Source organism: Hemitrygon akajei, chromosome 10 (assembly GCF_048418815.1).
Source record: "Hemitrygon akajei chromosome 10, sHemAka1.3, whole genome shotgun sequence".
Lineage (NCBI taxonomy): Eukaryota > Metazoa > Chordata > Chondrichthyes > Myliobatiformes > Dasyatidae > Hemitrygon > Hemitrygon akajei.
This window is the reverse complement of record NC_133133.1, coordinates 65,476,581-65,492,284: the sequence shown is the minus strand read 5'-3', so window position 1 is coordinate 65,492,284 and position 15,704 is coordinate 65,476,581.

Genomic DNA, 15,704 nt, shown 5'->3' with positions numbered 1-15,704 from the left:
GATTGATATAACCAATTCCTCCTGACTTTCTGCTGTTAGCCAATTTTTATATTGAATACACTTAGAGTGAATAAGTATACTAATTTTTTGTCTGATAAAAGGGTTAGCTTTTGTGAAACATTTTGGCAACATTTCTCATGGAGAGAATGCACCAGTTAAAGACAATTTGGACTTAAAGAATAGTGCTGGAAGGTACTTGGATCACAATTGTAAGGTAGGAGAAGTTCAAAGATGGCACCAAGCAGAAGAGAGCTGGGTCTGTCACTTCTCTGAGCTGGAAGTGGAGAAGAGGGACATTACTGCACCACACAGGAATCTATCCAGAGGTAATGGGAGGACAAGGTTATAATTGTAAACTTTGGATATCAGGCACTGAAAAAGTTGTTGTATTTATGTAAGTGCAATGGCCTTACTCATCTGCTCAAAATAAGTGAAGGATTTTCTCACTTAGAATTATAGAGTTTACATTACTCAGTGCTCTACTGCTCACCACCATGTAAGACCTATCCTGGTTTGTCCTCCCAAAATGCAACCCATCACACTTGTCTGCATTAAATTTCATCTGCCATATATCAACCTATTTTTCCAACTGGTCTTTCTTTCCTGGTTTGATTTATATGTAACTTTGAAATTCATAGCAACACAGTTGGCTCTTAATTTCAGAAGGAATTGATCGTGTTAACAGTGCTACAATTAGTTCAAGGAGGCATGAAAACACTTTTAGGACAATTAGGATGTGCTATAAATACTGACCTCAGTGTTTTCATCCATTTATCAAAAGTCACGTAATAATGTTCAAAATATGAATTGACAGTTTGCATTTGTAATCATTATTCTAAATAATTTGTTTACTGATGAAAATAAGATAAACTCAATTGACAATGTTGTTGAGTCATTGTTATTTCCATGATTTGATAACTTTGTGATAAAGTTAAACAGCCCTTTTCAGTTCACAAAAGGACAATTAGTGTCAAAAAGGGGTAAACAATTTAATGAATTTCTGCAAAGAAAGTAGCAAAATATTTCCCTCATGTTAAACCGTATATTTTATGTCAGTACACGAATACATTGTGATCTGGTCAATAGAAAATATTCAAAGGTTGACTTTTACACATATTGAGACAATACAGTTAAAGTCACTTCCATGCAAAGTGCAGGTGCTTTATAAATTCCTTCAACTTTCATTCTCAAGATAAACTGTGATATTTTCTATCTATTATAGTTGCTACATTCTGAAATACTCATAAATATTGAAGATGATAAAGTCAACAATTATTATTACTTTTGCCATGAATGAACAAATAAGGTAGATATTATGTTTTCATACAAAGAATGGATGCTCAATGGAGCAGAGAAATCCAAAATTTTCATAAAAGATCTCATAGTGATTTACTGATGCATTGATGCATAAAAGCTGTTAGAGTTTCATCAAAGATCATATTTTAATTTGACACAAACTTTGCATGAACCATAATTATTTATTGGATATTTTAACTGTAAGTTATTTTACAGATGATTTATTTTCCTATTTATTTTTGATTTAGAAATGGTGTGCGAGCTGAAGGGTAGAGTATCTGCTCATTTTTTGTATGTAAATGCAGGGTTCCAAAAGTTTACGTGTAGGTTAAGTAAAGAAACAAGTCAAAGTGGTGCTAAAGTAAATTTACAAGGGAAATAGAGTAATTATTTAAATCTGACCAAGCAAGCACAAGAACAGTAAAACAGCTTTCTGTATAGGAGAAGTGTTGTTCTCCTAAATGTTAACAGTACCATGAGGGTTTAAAAGGGCAATGTCTTCTAAGAAGCATGTAATCATTCAGTTTGCAAATTACCAGATTCTATGTAAATTGATCTAATTCTCCAAAATGTAGTTCTGTGCCTGGGTTGGATTTACATTCATTCAAGTCAGAGATCAGGAACATATGCAATACCATCCTATTTTCTCTAAATACACGAACAGAAATTTTCATCAACTTTTGTACCCCTGCACACATGCCTCAGCAAACGTGGGTCCACCAAAATGCCGAGCTCCCTTTCTGTCACCTCTGCTTCCACACTTATTTCTTTGGTAAGGAGTCCTTACCACTCCCCAATCTCCTCAATGACCCTTTTTCCCTTCTTCAACATACCTTTTAATTTCTTGTATCTTCCACTAATAATAAGTACTGGTTTAAAAGCTGATGCTTTATTCTTTGTAGTTAATTCCAATATCATTGCATAATAAAGGAAAAAAGATGACTTTGAATCTGGTCTCCAAGTTTATGTCCATAAAAGTAATGGAAGACATGCAGAATGATTATAAAATTTCAGTGGTGAAAAAGCTAAAACACATATTTTTATTGTGGCAAAGTTGCGTAGTGGTTAATGCAAAAATATTACAACTCAGAGACTGAGTTTGGAGTTCAGTTCCAGCATCTGCTGTAGGAAAGTTTGTTCATTCTTCCCGTGAGCGTGTGGGTTTCATCTTGGTGCTCTGATTTCCTCCCACATTTCAAAGACATACGGGTTAGCAGGTTAATCGATCTTGGAAATTTTAGCCTAAGGTTAAGCAAGTGGGTCGCTGGATGGCGCAGCTCATTGGGCCAGAAGGCGATATTTTTAAATAATTAAATAAATAAATCAATATTTAAACATATCTGCAGAAAGTATCATCATACAATTACTCAAGAGGATTGTGTAGCTCATTCACAGAGGGCTTTCAGAACAGAGATAAATAGATTTTTAGATAACAAGAGAAGCTAAGCATATTGGGTCAGTGCAGGAAAATGATCCAATCACAAGCAATCCTGCCGAAGGCTTTCGTCCTGAAACGTCGACTGTACACTTTTCCTGGATGCTGCCTGGCCTGCTGAATTCCACCATGTGCCTTGCAGGAAAATGATACTAACTTTAAATGTTGTGATTTTATTGAGTAGCACATAATTCCCTGAAAGTGGCATTGCAGAGAGACAAAATGGTGGGAAGGGTATATGGTATTCTTCCATCAGCCAATGGAGCATTGGGTACAAGAGTAGGGACATGATGTTACAGATGTACAAGTTGTTGTTGAGACTACATCTGGAATAACGTGTGCAGTTCGAATCACTGTTATGAGGATGATCTGGTTAAGCTGGAGTGAGTGCAGAAAAGATTCACATGCCTGTTTTTTAGGACGGGAGGGGTTGAGTTAAGAGGAGAGACTGAATCAGCTGAGACTGTTGTCACTGGGAAGAAGGGGGTTGAAGGGGTAAACCTATAAAGGCTTGTAAGATCAGAAGGGGCATGGATAAGATGAATTGTCACTGTGTTTACCCCAAGGTACTAGTAATAACTAGAGGGGAGAGATTCAAAGGGGACTTGATGGGCAACTTTGAAAACAGGGTGTAGGTATATGGAACAGGCTGCAGGAGGAGGTGGTAGAGCTGAGCGTATATTTAACATTTAAAAGCCATTCAGATAGATATGTGTATAGGAAAGGTTCAGAGGACTATGGACCACATGCTCAGTAAGATCTCATGGCTGTTATGGATTCAATGCACTGAAGGGCCTCTCTTTGTGCTGTGTGACTATGAACTTTAATGAAACTGAATAACCTGCATTTGCTTGTTTTTCTCACGTTCATAATCCTTTAGAAAAGATCTTGAGTCTAACATTCAGTGATGGTATCAGTACACTGTTCCGAAAGGAAAAGGAGTACACAATCGAACATAAACAAAACTAATTAGTATAGATGTAATATATTGTATCTTGGCAACAATATTGATGATAACTAACTCACTTAGACGAGTTGCAGCAGTAATAACTACTACATGTGAGATTGTTCTTGTAAAACTGCGGCATCCCACAAACAAAGTAGCTGTTGGTAAAAATGTACTTCTGCTTTTCTTTGGCTAATCCTTGCTCTAAGGTGAATATTGGATGAGAATATCCAAGTTAAATGGAGGGCATATTAATGTGTGATATATTTGTGTGAAGCGTGTGAACACAAGCTGAATCTGGAGAAAATGGAATAAAAAAACTGCAGGCAATTCAGCAGTTATCATGGCTCTGACTAACTTATTTAATTCTGCTATGATATTTGGTCATTACAAAATCCCAAGTGTATATTACCTTTTAAAAAGTAGAAGATAAGTTGTGGCAAAAAATGTGGGAGGTGACATCTGTAGTGATAGGGCAGAGGACAGGGCATTTGGTATACAAGTAGATGCACCATGTAGTGAGATAGACAGGCAGACAGATAGACATACTTTATTGATCCCGAGGGAAATTGGGTTTTGTTACAGTCACACCAACCAAGAATAGTGTAGCAATATAGCAATATAAAACCACAAATAATTAAATAATAATAAGTAAATTATTCCAAGTGGAAATAAGTCCAGGACCAGCCTATTGGCTCAGGGTGTCTGACACTCTGAGGGAGGAGTTGTAAAGTTTGATGGCCACAAGCAGGAATGACTTCCTATGATGCTCAGTGTTGCATCTCGGTGGAATGAGTCTCTGGCTGAACGTACTCCTGTGCCTAGCCAGTACATTATGTAGTGGATGGGAGACATGTCCAAGATGGCATGCAACTTGGACAGCATCCTCTTTTCAGACACCAACATCAGAGAGTCCAGTTCCACCCCCACAACATCACTGGCCTTACAAATGAGTTTGTTGATCCTGTTGGTGTCTGCTACCCTCAGCCTGCTGCCCCAGCACACAACAGCAAATATGATAGCACTGGCCACCACAGACTCGTAGAACATCCTCATCATCATCCAGCAGATGTTAAAGGACCTCAGTCTCCTCAGGAAATAGAGATGGCTCTGACCTTTCTTGTAGTGTTCTTTGACCAGTCCAGTTTATTGTCAATTCGTTTCCCAGGTATTTGTAATCCTCCACCATGTCCACACTGACCCCTTGGATGGAAACAATAGACAATAGACAATAGGTGCAGAAGTAGACCATTCGGCCCTTCGAGCCTGCACCGCCATTCTGAGATCATGGCTGATCATCTACTATCAATACCCGGTTCCTGCCTTGTCCCCATATCCCTTGATTCTCCTATCCATAAGATACCTATCTAGCTCCTTCTTGAAAGCATCCAGAGAATTGGCCTCCACTGCCTTCCGAGGCAGTGCATTCCACACCCCCACAACTCTCTGGGAGAAGAAGTTTTTCCTTAACTCTGTCCTAAATGACCTACCCCTTATTCTCAAACCATGCCCTCTGGTACTGGACTCTCCCAGCATCTGGAACATATTTCCTGCCTCTATCTTGTCCAATCCCTTAATAATCTTATATGTTGCAATCAGATCCCCTCTCAATCTCCTTAATTCCAGCGTGTACAAGCCCAGTCTCTCTAACCTCACTGCGTAAAACAGTCCGGACATCCCAGGAATTAACCTTGTGAAACAGGGGTCACTGGTGCCATAGCCCTCCTCAGGTCCACCACCAGCTCCTTAGTCTTTTTCACATTAAGCTGCAGATGATTCTGCTCACACCATGTGACAACGATACCCACTGTAGCCCTGTACTCCGCCTCATTTTTCTTGATGATGCATCCAACTATGGCAGAGTCATCAGAAAAATACTGAAGATGGCAAGACTCTGTGCAGTAGTTGAAGTCCAAGGTGTAGATGGTGAAGAGAAAGGGAGACAGTACAGTCCCCTGTGGAGCCCCAGTGCTGCTGACCACTCTGTCTGACACACAGTGTTGCAAGCGCACGTACTGTGGTCTGCCAGTCAGGTAAACAATAATCCATGACACCAGGGAAGCATCCACCTGCATCACTGTCAGCTTCTCACCCAGCAGAGCAGTGCTGAATGCTCTGGAGAGGTAAAAAAGCATGACCCTCACAGTGCTCGCCGGCTCGTCCAGGTGGGCGTAGACACGGTTCAGTAGGTAGACGATGGCATCCTCAACTCCTAGTCTGGGCTGGTAGGCGAACTGGAGGGGGTCTAAGTGTGGCCTAACCATAGGCTGGAGCTGCTCTAGTACAAGTCTCTCCAGGGTCTTCATGATGTGGGAGGTCAATGCCACTGGTCTGTAGTCATTGGAGCCACTGGGGCGCGTGTCTTTGGTACAGGAACGAGGCAGGACATCTTCCACAGCACAGGAACCCTCTGGAGACTCAGGCTCAGGTTGAAGACATGGTGAAGTACTCCACATAGCTGGGGGGCACAGGCTTTGAGCACCCTGGGGCTGACACCATCCGGGCCTGCAGCCTTGCTTGGGTGGAGATGTTTCAGTTGTCTTCTCACCTGTTCAGCTGTGAAGCCCACCGTGGTGGTTTCAGGTGGGGGAGGGGTGTATTCATGAGAGCAGGGTGGAGGGCTGTGAGGAGGGGTAGGAGGGGAGAGTAGAGTATGTGTTGGTTGGGGGCTGACAACAGATGAATCATGTGGGGGATGGGCAGGGGCCACAGTGTCAAATCTGTTGAAGAACAGGTTAAGTTCATTGGCCTTGTCTACACTGCCTTCAGCTCCTCTGTTGCTAGTTTGCCGGAACCCAGTGATGGTCCACATCCCACTCCAGACCTCTCTCATGTTGTTCTGCTGGAGTTTCCACTCAAGCTTCCTCCTATACCTGTCTTTAGCCTCCCTGATCTTGGCTTTCAGGTCCCTCTGTATTGTCCTCAGCTCCTCCCTATTTCCATCTCTAAACACCCTCTTTTTAGCATCCTTAATGTCCTTTGTTACCCATGGCTTGTTATTTGAATAACAAAGGACAGTTCTTGCCTGAACATTGCAGTCCACACAGAAGTTGATGTAACCAGTGATGCACTCTGTGAGCCCATCAATGTCCTCTCCATGTGGCTCACAGAGTGTCTGCCAGTCTGTCACATCAAAACAACCCTGGAGGACTGTGAGGAAGTTCAAAGTAAAGTTATTATCTAAGTATATATATGTCACCATATACAAACTGAGATTTATTTTCTTGTAGGCATACTCAATAAATCCATAATAGAATAATAATCATAATAGAATCAATGAAATTCTGCACCAACATGGGTGTTCAACCAATGTGCAAAAGACAACAAACTGTGCAAATACAAGAAGAAAGAAATAATAATAAATGAATAAGCAGTAAATATCAAGAACTTGAAAGGAAAAGTCTTTGAAAATTAGTTCATAAAGATATGCCGTTGTATATTGAAACTTAAGTTATCGGATATGCAGTTGACAGGGAAAATTGCAGTCAGTGGGATGGATTAATGTGTGTCTTTAAACTAAATAAAAAGGTAAGAGGATACGTTCAACAGTTTGGAAAAGTGACAATAAAGTAAAAGGGAAGGAGATTGCAGGAGAGACTACGAAAGTTTCCATAATTAGGAAGGTACAAAGGGATAAGGATTTAACTTCCAATAACATAGAGGGAAAATTGAAAAAGGTGATGAATACAGGACTCAAGGTGCTATATTTGAATGCATTCAGTATATGGGAAAAGGTAGATGGTTGTATCACACAGTTACACATTGGCAAGTATGATGCTGCGGGGGAATAAAGTAAACATGAAAGATGATGTTGTTTAGTCTGCTTTCATCTTTGAGGCTTTTCACACAAACAACACGGAAACAGTCAATTTTGCCCAACTCATCCACGTTGACCAAAATACCCACCTAAGTGAATTCCATTTGACTGCATGTAATCAATATCTCTCTAAACCTTCCAATACATATGCATTTCCAAATGTATTTCAAATGCTATTAAAGAGCAAACTGTGTAATGATCAGATAATGGATAAGAAAGTTTACATCACCAGTACAGACATCTGACTGCAAACAGGTGATAAGTTTATTATTCAGTTGTTGTACATTTACAGTAATGTTAAAAACAGCGCATATTAAATATTGCTGCAGTCTGTGGACATATAAGAGGGGTAAACTAAAAATCTGTTGAAAAGTGTAGCACATTAATCGAGTTGTAATTATGTGAGCTATGTGTGAAACTAAATCCATAATACACTATTTCCCTTTCATATTTTTCTTGGAAGAACAAGCAGTATTAGTTTTCTTGAATAATCATGCGCCAAGTACCTGGAAGTTGGCTCAAGTACCATTTTGATTTTAAGCACAATCACCAGACATTGATGTGTTTGTGAATAAATTGCAAAAGCACTGTCAGGCTGTGAGAATTGTGAAGTTTGGAAGATTAGACCTAGCACATTCAAATGCAATATGTGCCAGCGACACTAAGAAATCTTATGTTGTAACTTGGTTCATGTCATTGTAGTACTGTTTCATGCATTATTTGCTAACCTAGGATCTTATTCCTCTGAATTAGAAAGTGAAGCTGTATATTCATTGCACACCCTGCAATTCAGCTGCACTATTTAAAAGGATACTCAGCCACTTTAAGGCTGATTTATACTTGTGTGTCGCATCGATGCCATAGGTATTGCGTACCCTATGCCGTACCTACACTGTACCCTATGCCGTAGGGTGACGTGCACCTCTCCAGAAAAGTTACTCACACGTTACTCAACGCACACCGCAGCAACTGTGATTGGTCCACTTGGTAGCATCGCATTTCCTCCTACGCATTTCTGGTTGCTTCTTCTCCGCCATGTCTGTACACTGATGCGAAATAGATTAACCAAATCGTCAAATCTACCTGCCAACATGCAAAAATGTTTGAAATGCATTTCCTCGTCCATGTCTGTCTCGAAGAAACTCAAAACAGTGGCATAGAAATCCCACCACCAACTAGCATTTTGGTACACACCAACACAAGCTCGCTACGGTGTAGAGCAACGCAAAAATGAAAATCAGGGCTGTGGTGAACTACATATACCTGTCTGGACACGCCCCCTGCTGACTGCTCCTGTGGCCCCTCCCACTGACTGTGGCTCCTCCCACAGACCCCGGTATAAAGGCGATTGAGGCCTGAGCCCGGCCCTCAGTCTCCAGGATGTAGTATGGTGGTCAACTACTGCTTGTTCTTTCTTCCAGTCAATAAAAGCTGATATCTCTCCTTCACATCTCAGAGAGTGTTATTGGTGGTGCATCAATTTTATTGACTGGAAGTTTTAAAACATGGAAAGTATTTTACGTCCGGAAAAATTGGATTTGGACCCCCAAGCCCCTGAAGCATCTCTTGCCTTTGAACTCTGGCTTGCATGCTTCCAATCATACTTGGAGGAGGTTAGTGCGACTGAACCCGCTGTTGTGCACAGAATTCTCCTCTCGAGGGTCACCCCGAAAGTTTACTCACTTATCAGAGACCTGCCGACCTACCAAGGGGCACTGGACGCCCTCAAAAGACAGTACCTGCGGCCGGTGAACACCGTCTATGCAAGACATCGCTCAGTTATGCGACGACAGCGGCCTGGAGAGTCGAGCGCCGAGTTTCTCCGAGCCCTACAGACACTCGTGCGAACTTGCGACTGCAAAACTCTCATGGCAGAACAGCATGCGGAGCTCCTCGTACGAGACGCCTTTGTTACAGGGATCAGGTCAGTGTACGTGTGCCAGCGGCTGCTGGAAAATGCCGATGTTACCTTACGCTCAGCGATCGAGACGGCCGACACGCTGGAGGCTGCTCTGCACAATGCTGACGCTGTCCAGCCACGCGATCCCCCGCCGGTTCTGTGGATACCTCAGACCCTGCCGCCGCCGGTTCCCGCGAGCGAATTCGCCAATGCCGCTGCCAGTTGCAATTCCACGAACTCCCTGAACCTGACCACAGCTGCTGCCAGTCGCAAGCCCGCACAGTGTTACTTCTGCGGACTCGAAAAGCACCCCCGAAAACGCTGCCCGGCCCGAGAAGCGACCTGCTCCAGCTGCGGGAAGAAGGGCCATTTCGCCATGGTCTGTAAGTCTAAACCACAAGCGGGGTCGAGCAGCGCTGCGTTTGAGGCACGGGGGCCGCCATCTTGCCTGCCCAGATGGGGGCGGCCATCTTTGCCGGCGCCAACATGCCCCGCCCCCTACCCACCGGTGCTTACCGGGCACCAAGACGGCAGTTCAACTCTGGCCTCCGTAACCCTCGACCAAAGTGCCCCACACCAGCTTGCAAGGTCAATGATGGACATCCTGGTGGAGGGACACAGGACTAGCTGCCTGTTTGACACGGGCAGCACTGAGAGTTTTATTGACCCGGACACAGTGCAACGCTGCGGACTCGTGACACGGCCGGTAAGCCAGAGGGTCACCTTGGCTTCTGGGTCATATTCCACAGACATCCGGGTGGGTTGTGTAGCGACATTGGTGGTGCAGGGCACAGAATATCAGAACTTTGCGCTACTGGTCATGCCTCAACTGTGCGCACCTGTGCTATTGGGGCTGGTCTTCCAGAGCCACCTCGAAAGTGTGACAATGGAGTATGACGGGCCCCTCCCACCACTCACTGTCAGGAATCCTCAGTTTTGTGGGACTTTGCCATACACCCCACTACTGACCACACACACACTGACCCACACATCCCACCCAGCACCATGCCGACAGCTGCACTACTGACACCACTTGCAGCCTCTCCACCCTCAAGATCCCTCCCCCACCGCTGTTCGCCAACCTGACCCCCGACTGTAAACCTGTGGCAACTAAAAGCAGGAGGTACAGTGCGGGGGACGGGGCCTTCATTCAGTCAGAGGTGCAGCGGCTGCTCAGGGAGGGGATCATTGAGCCAAGCACAAGCCCTTGGAGGGCCCAGGTGGTTGTTGTTCGGACCGGGCAAAAAAATAGGAAGGTTGTAGACTATAGTCAAACCATCAATAGGTTCACGCAGCTTGACGCGTACCCCCTACCCCGCATCGCGGATATGGTCAACCAGATAGCTCAGTACAAGGTGTACTCGACAATAGATCTGAAATCCGCTTATCACCAGCTCCCCATCCGCCCGGAGGACCGCCCCTATACCGCCTTTGAGGCGGGCGGCAGGCTCTATCACTTCCTGCGCGTCCCATTTGGTGTCACAAATGGTGTCTCGGTCTTCCAGAGGGAAATGGACAGGATGGTGGACCAGTGCCAACTGAAGGCCACATTTCCCTATCTGGATAACATCACCATCTGTGGTCACGACTGGCTGGATCACAATGCCAACCTCCAACGATTTTTCCAAGTGGCCAAAGCCCTGAACCTTACTTATAATAGGGACAAGTGTGTGTTCGGAACCACCCGACTCGCTATCCTTGGGTATGTCGTGGAAAACGGGGTCATTGGCCCTGATCCCGACCGTATGCGCCCCCTGTTAGAACTCCCTCTTCCCACCACCCTCAAAGCCCTCAGACAGTGCCTGGGCTTCTTTTCCTATTACGCCCAATGGGTCCCCCATTACGCAGACAAGGCCTGCCCCCTGGTCAAGTCTACCACTTTTCCCCTCTTTGCCGAGGTCCGCGCGGCCTTCAGCTGCATTAAAGGGGACATTGCCAAAGCAACGATGCATGCGGTGGACGAGACCATTCCCTTCCAAGTAGAGAGTGACGCCTCTGATTTCACGCTGGCTGCTACCCTCAATCAGGCAGGCAGGCCAGTAGCATTCTTTTCTCGTACCCTTCAAGGCTCTGAAATTCGGCACTCTGCGTTGGAGAAAGAAGCCCAGGCCATAGTGGAAGCTATTAGGCACTGGAGGCACTATCTCGCCGGCAAAAGGTTCACCTTGCTGACCAACCAGCGCTCGGTTGCGTTCATGTTCAGCAACCAACAGTGGGGCAAAATCAAAAATGATAAAATTTTGCGGTGGAGAATAGAACTCTCCACCTACAACTATGATATCCTGTACCGGCCTGGAAGGCTCAATGAGCCCCCTGATGCCCTATCCCGGGGAGCGTGTGCCAGCGCACAGATCGACCAGCTATTCGCCCTCCATGCACATCTTTGCCACCTGGGGGTCACCCGATTTTACCATTTTGTGAAAGCCCGGAACCTGCCGTACTCCCTTGAGGACATCAGGACGATGACGAGGGACTGCCAAGTCTGTGCTGAGTGCAAACCGCACTTCTACCATCCTGAAAAGGCACAACTTATCAAGGCCACCCGCTCCTTTGAGCGACTGAGTGTTGACTTTAAAGGCCCCCTTCCCTCCACTGACCACAATGTCTACTTTCTCAACATTATCAACGAGTACTCGTGGTTCCCCTTTGCCATCCCCTGCCCTGACACCACTGCCACGTCCGTCATAAAAGCCCTGCGCCAGCTCTTCACTCTGTTCAGATATCCCTGCTACATCCACAGTGATAGAGGGTCCTCCTTTATGAGAGACGAGCTGCGCCAGTACCTGCTGGCTAGGGGCATTGCTACTAGTCGGACTACGAGCTATAATCCCTGGGGAAATGGACAGGTGGAGAGGGAGAATGCCACAGTGTGGAAGGCCACACTTTTAGCCCTTAAGTCAAAAGGGTTGCCGGTCTCCCGATGGCAGGAGGTCCTCCCCGAGGCACTCCACTCTATCCGCTCCCTGTTATGTACGTCCACCAATGCTACCCCTCACAAGCGCCTATTCTCTTTTCCCAGGAAGTCTGCCACTGGGACCACCCTACCAGCTTGGCTGACATCCCCAGGGCCAGGGCCGCTCCGGAAACATGTGAGGAGCAATAAATACTCCCCGCTGGTCGAGAGGGTTCACCTTTTACATGCGAATCCCCAGTATGCCTACGTGGTCTTACCTGATGGGCGGGAGGACGCGGTCTCCGTCCGCAACCTGGCGCCCGCAGGAGCAGCAGACCACTACCCCGAACACTCCACGGTAACTATGAACCCTGTACCCGAGGTGACACCGCACACACCGAGCCCTACACAGACTCCTCACGACACTCCTATACCGCGCGTCTCGTACACGCCTTGTTATGAAACCAGTAACTGGTTTCACTTACCAGCAAAGATAGATATGTCAGTTGAAGTCCAATGGTACTATTTTCAAAAGTTTTATTAATAAAGGGGCACAAAAATTAAGGTTAATACAAACATTCAGATAACATGCGTCAATACTCAATCTAAAACGCAGGTACATTAATAATCACTCAGAAATAAGCTCTTTCGTTGTCTAGGGTATATAATACTGAGTCCAATTGGAAATATAAAGAGTCACTCTGAAGTCTGCAGGCTTTTGGTTTCACGGGTTGGAGAGAGAGAGAGATAAAACGGAAAAACTTGCCCAACACATCCGTGGAATCAGGGGAGCGATCTTCCCCGTTGTTAGTTAAAAGCGATCTTCCGTTGGTTCCAGCCACAAACCCCGCATTCGGAATTTAACGCACGTGGCTTATTTCAAAATGGCTTCCCGTTCCCACGGGAAGCGTTATCGTGCTTCTTGGTGTCTCCTTGGTGCGTCTGAGGGTCGTCCTCTTTCAGACCCTTCTTTATACTGCCTCACAGGATCTCAGGTGTCAATCAGGTTGCAGGTGATGCAATCTCTCTCTCAACCAGCCCACTTTGCCCGAGGGCTTTACAATGTCCCTGCGAGTTGGCACGTCTGCAGTTCCCAGGTGTCTCCTGAGAACAATGCCACAGTCACCAGCTTTTGTCCCAGTGGAATGTCTTTCCATTTCCTGTGTCCATTCAGCCTGTCTCTCTCTCTCTCTTTTGGGTCATTGACCCCCCTTTTCTAGGGCTCTTGCAATTCTCACAAAGGAGGGGGCTGGTATCATAACACCTCCCCTCTTAAAAAGGTTTTTACCAGCGGTTAAAACCCAGAGTGGTACAGTCTTACAGAAATTTTGAATCTAATACAGAGTAATACAGTTATACATTCAAGTCAGCATCTAAACAGTTAACAAGTACAGTGCCCCTTTCCTTTAATACCTTAACCTCATGTGCCCTACTAACGCCTGGTAGCATCAAACTTCAGCTCAATAACCACCTTATTTATTTGCTTTCTTCGGCAACATAACTAAGGAGGTGTGATCTTAGCTTACATACATCTACAAAGGTTCATGCAAAAGACAAATTTTTATGCTACTTTCAAACTTAACAGTCAAGCTTCCATGGGTGTTGTCTTTATTATTCACATACTTTGTCAAAATCCCTTAAAACCGGCTTCTGCTATTTTAAAAATCGCGCCCCCATTAACCCTCGCCTTTTTTTTGGTTAATTCCCTCGTGGCGATCTTGGGCACCCTGGCGAAATAAGCTTTCGCCCGCTCCTTTCATAGGAGTTATTTTATCAGCGTGTTCCAAACTTAGACCACCCAATTCCTTAATTTTAGGCCATTTGTCGTTTTTCTCTTCAGGACCCGTCATGCTATTAGTTTCCAATTTAAGATCCGCAAGCGATCTCGCTTTGTTCAGACAGCATTTCAAATTCTGCCTTTTCACAGCACCCTCTTGAATAACAATAGCGTGTGGGGCACCTTTACATTCCAAATCAACCTGTAATTGATTCGCAGGCACCGTGTTACCAAGCCATTGTCTCTGCAGCCTGGTTGCTGCTTCTGACATCAATCCAGACATTAAATTTTCTTCCTTTGATTTGGGAATTACAGATTTCCCGTCTCCCTCCACAACAACAGTTATCTCCCCATTCGTAAACTCCACATTAACTCTGAAGACCCCCTTCTGTACAACCCTCTGGGAACTCACACTTCCCAAGGTTAACCCCTTTTTCCCCGAACCAGGTCTATCTGACTCACGAGGACGGCCGCCCCGTCCCCCTGAATCAAACACCTCAGACTTCCCCTGAGCTCTGTTACCAGGTTCAGCACCACGTGCGCCCCCATCTTGGACACACTCAAACGGGACATTGGCCCCTTCCAGGCTTTCAATACCCGTACCTTTTTCAAATTCTAACGTCCCCCGATCCTTCCAGCTACTCTCTAGGCAGCCCCCTGTTGGGGAAGGCGCAACCCTGCGAGCTGAAACAACCTCCTCGGCCATTTCAGCTGACTTCTCCACAGCAAGGACACCCTTCCTCTCTAAGACTGCCCTCATTTCACTCTCGGGACAATCGAGAACACCTTTAGAACTCTGAACTTCTTCAAACAATTCTGCCAAACCAGACAGATTAACCATGTCCAACTCTGGACATTTTAACAACTTTATCCGTTTCTCAACTTTAGTTCCTACCTCTAGGACCTTTCTCTTCACTAAGGGCAGGGCTATTTCCTCTCCCTTACCCCCTTTTACTTTACTGCTTTCTGTTTTTCCACCCTCGGAACCCTCATGGTACAGGGTCGGTAAAAACATCTTGGCCAGATCACCGCTGGCTTCATTTAAACTGTCCTCTTTCTCAGCCGCTTTTTCCGACAGGCTGCGAGTGACCGCGCATGCGCGATAGCTTTGGGACTCTAGGGGCGGGGCCACCGTACTCGCCGGTCGGCGGGTCGGCATCATGGCTGCCCAAATCCTCCCTCTTGCTAACACACTTTGTAACAACGCGACCCACTGCTCTTGTGGCCACTTCTGGTTCACTGCCACCTTTTCAAAAAGCAAGAAATAACTATCAACATCCGTCTCCTCGAACGGAGGTACTACTCTCAGCTCCCGACTAACATCAAACCGCTCTCTCCTTAGCTCCTCCCTCTCTCTTTCTCTCCCCGCTGCCGCTCTCTCGGCTGCTGCTAACTCTCTGATCCGAATTTCATGCTGTCTTTGCCTCTCAGCTTGATCCTGCTCGTTTTCCCTCTGTAACCCCTTCGCCAAATTTAACAAGTCTGATTTGGTGCTCATAAATTCACACACGTCCATCTTTGCTGGTTTTTCTGTCTGGCTACCTGCGTACCAGATCCAAATTAATTTTTTTTTTTTTTGACTTACAATCCCGATTGACTGACCTCCCCCTTTTTGGTGTCAAATCCCGAGACGAGAACCC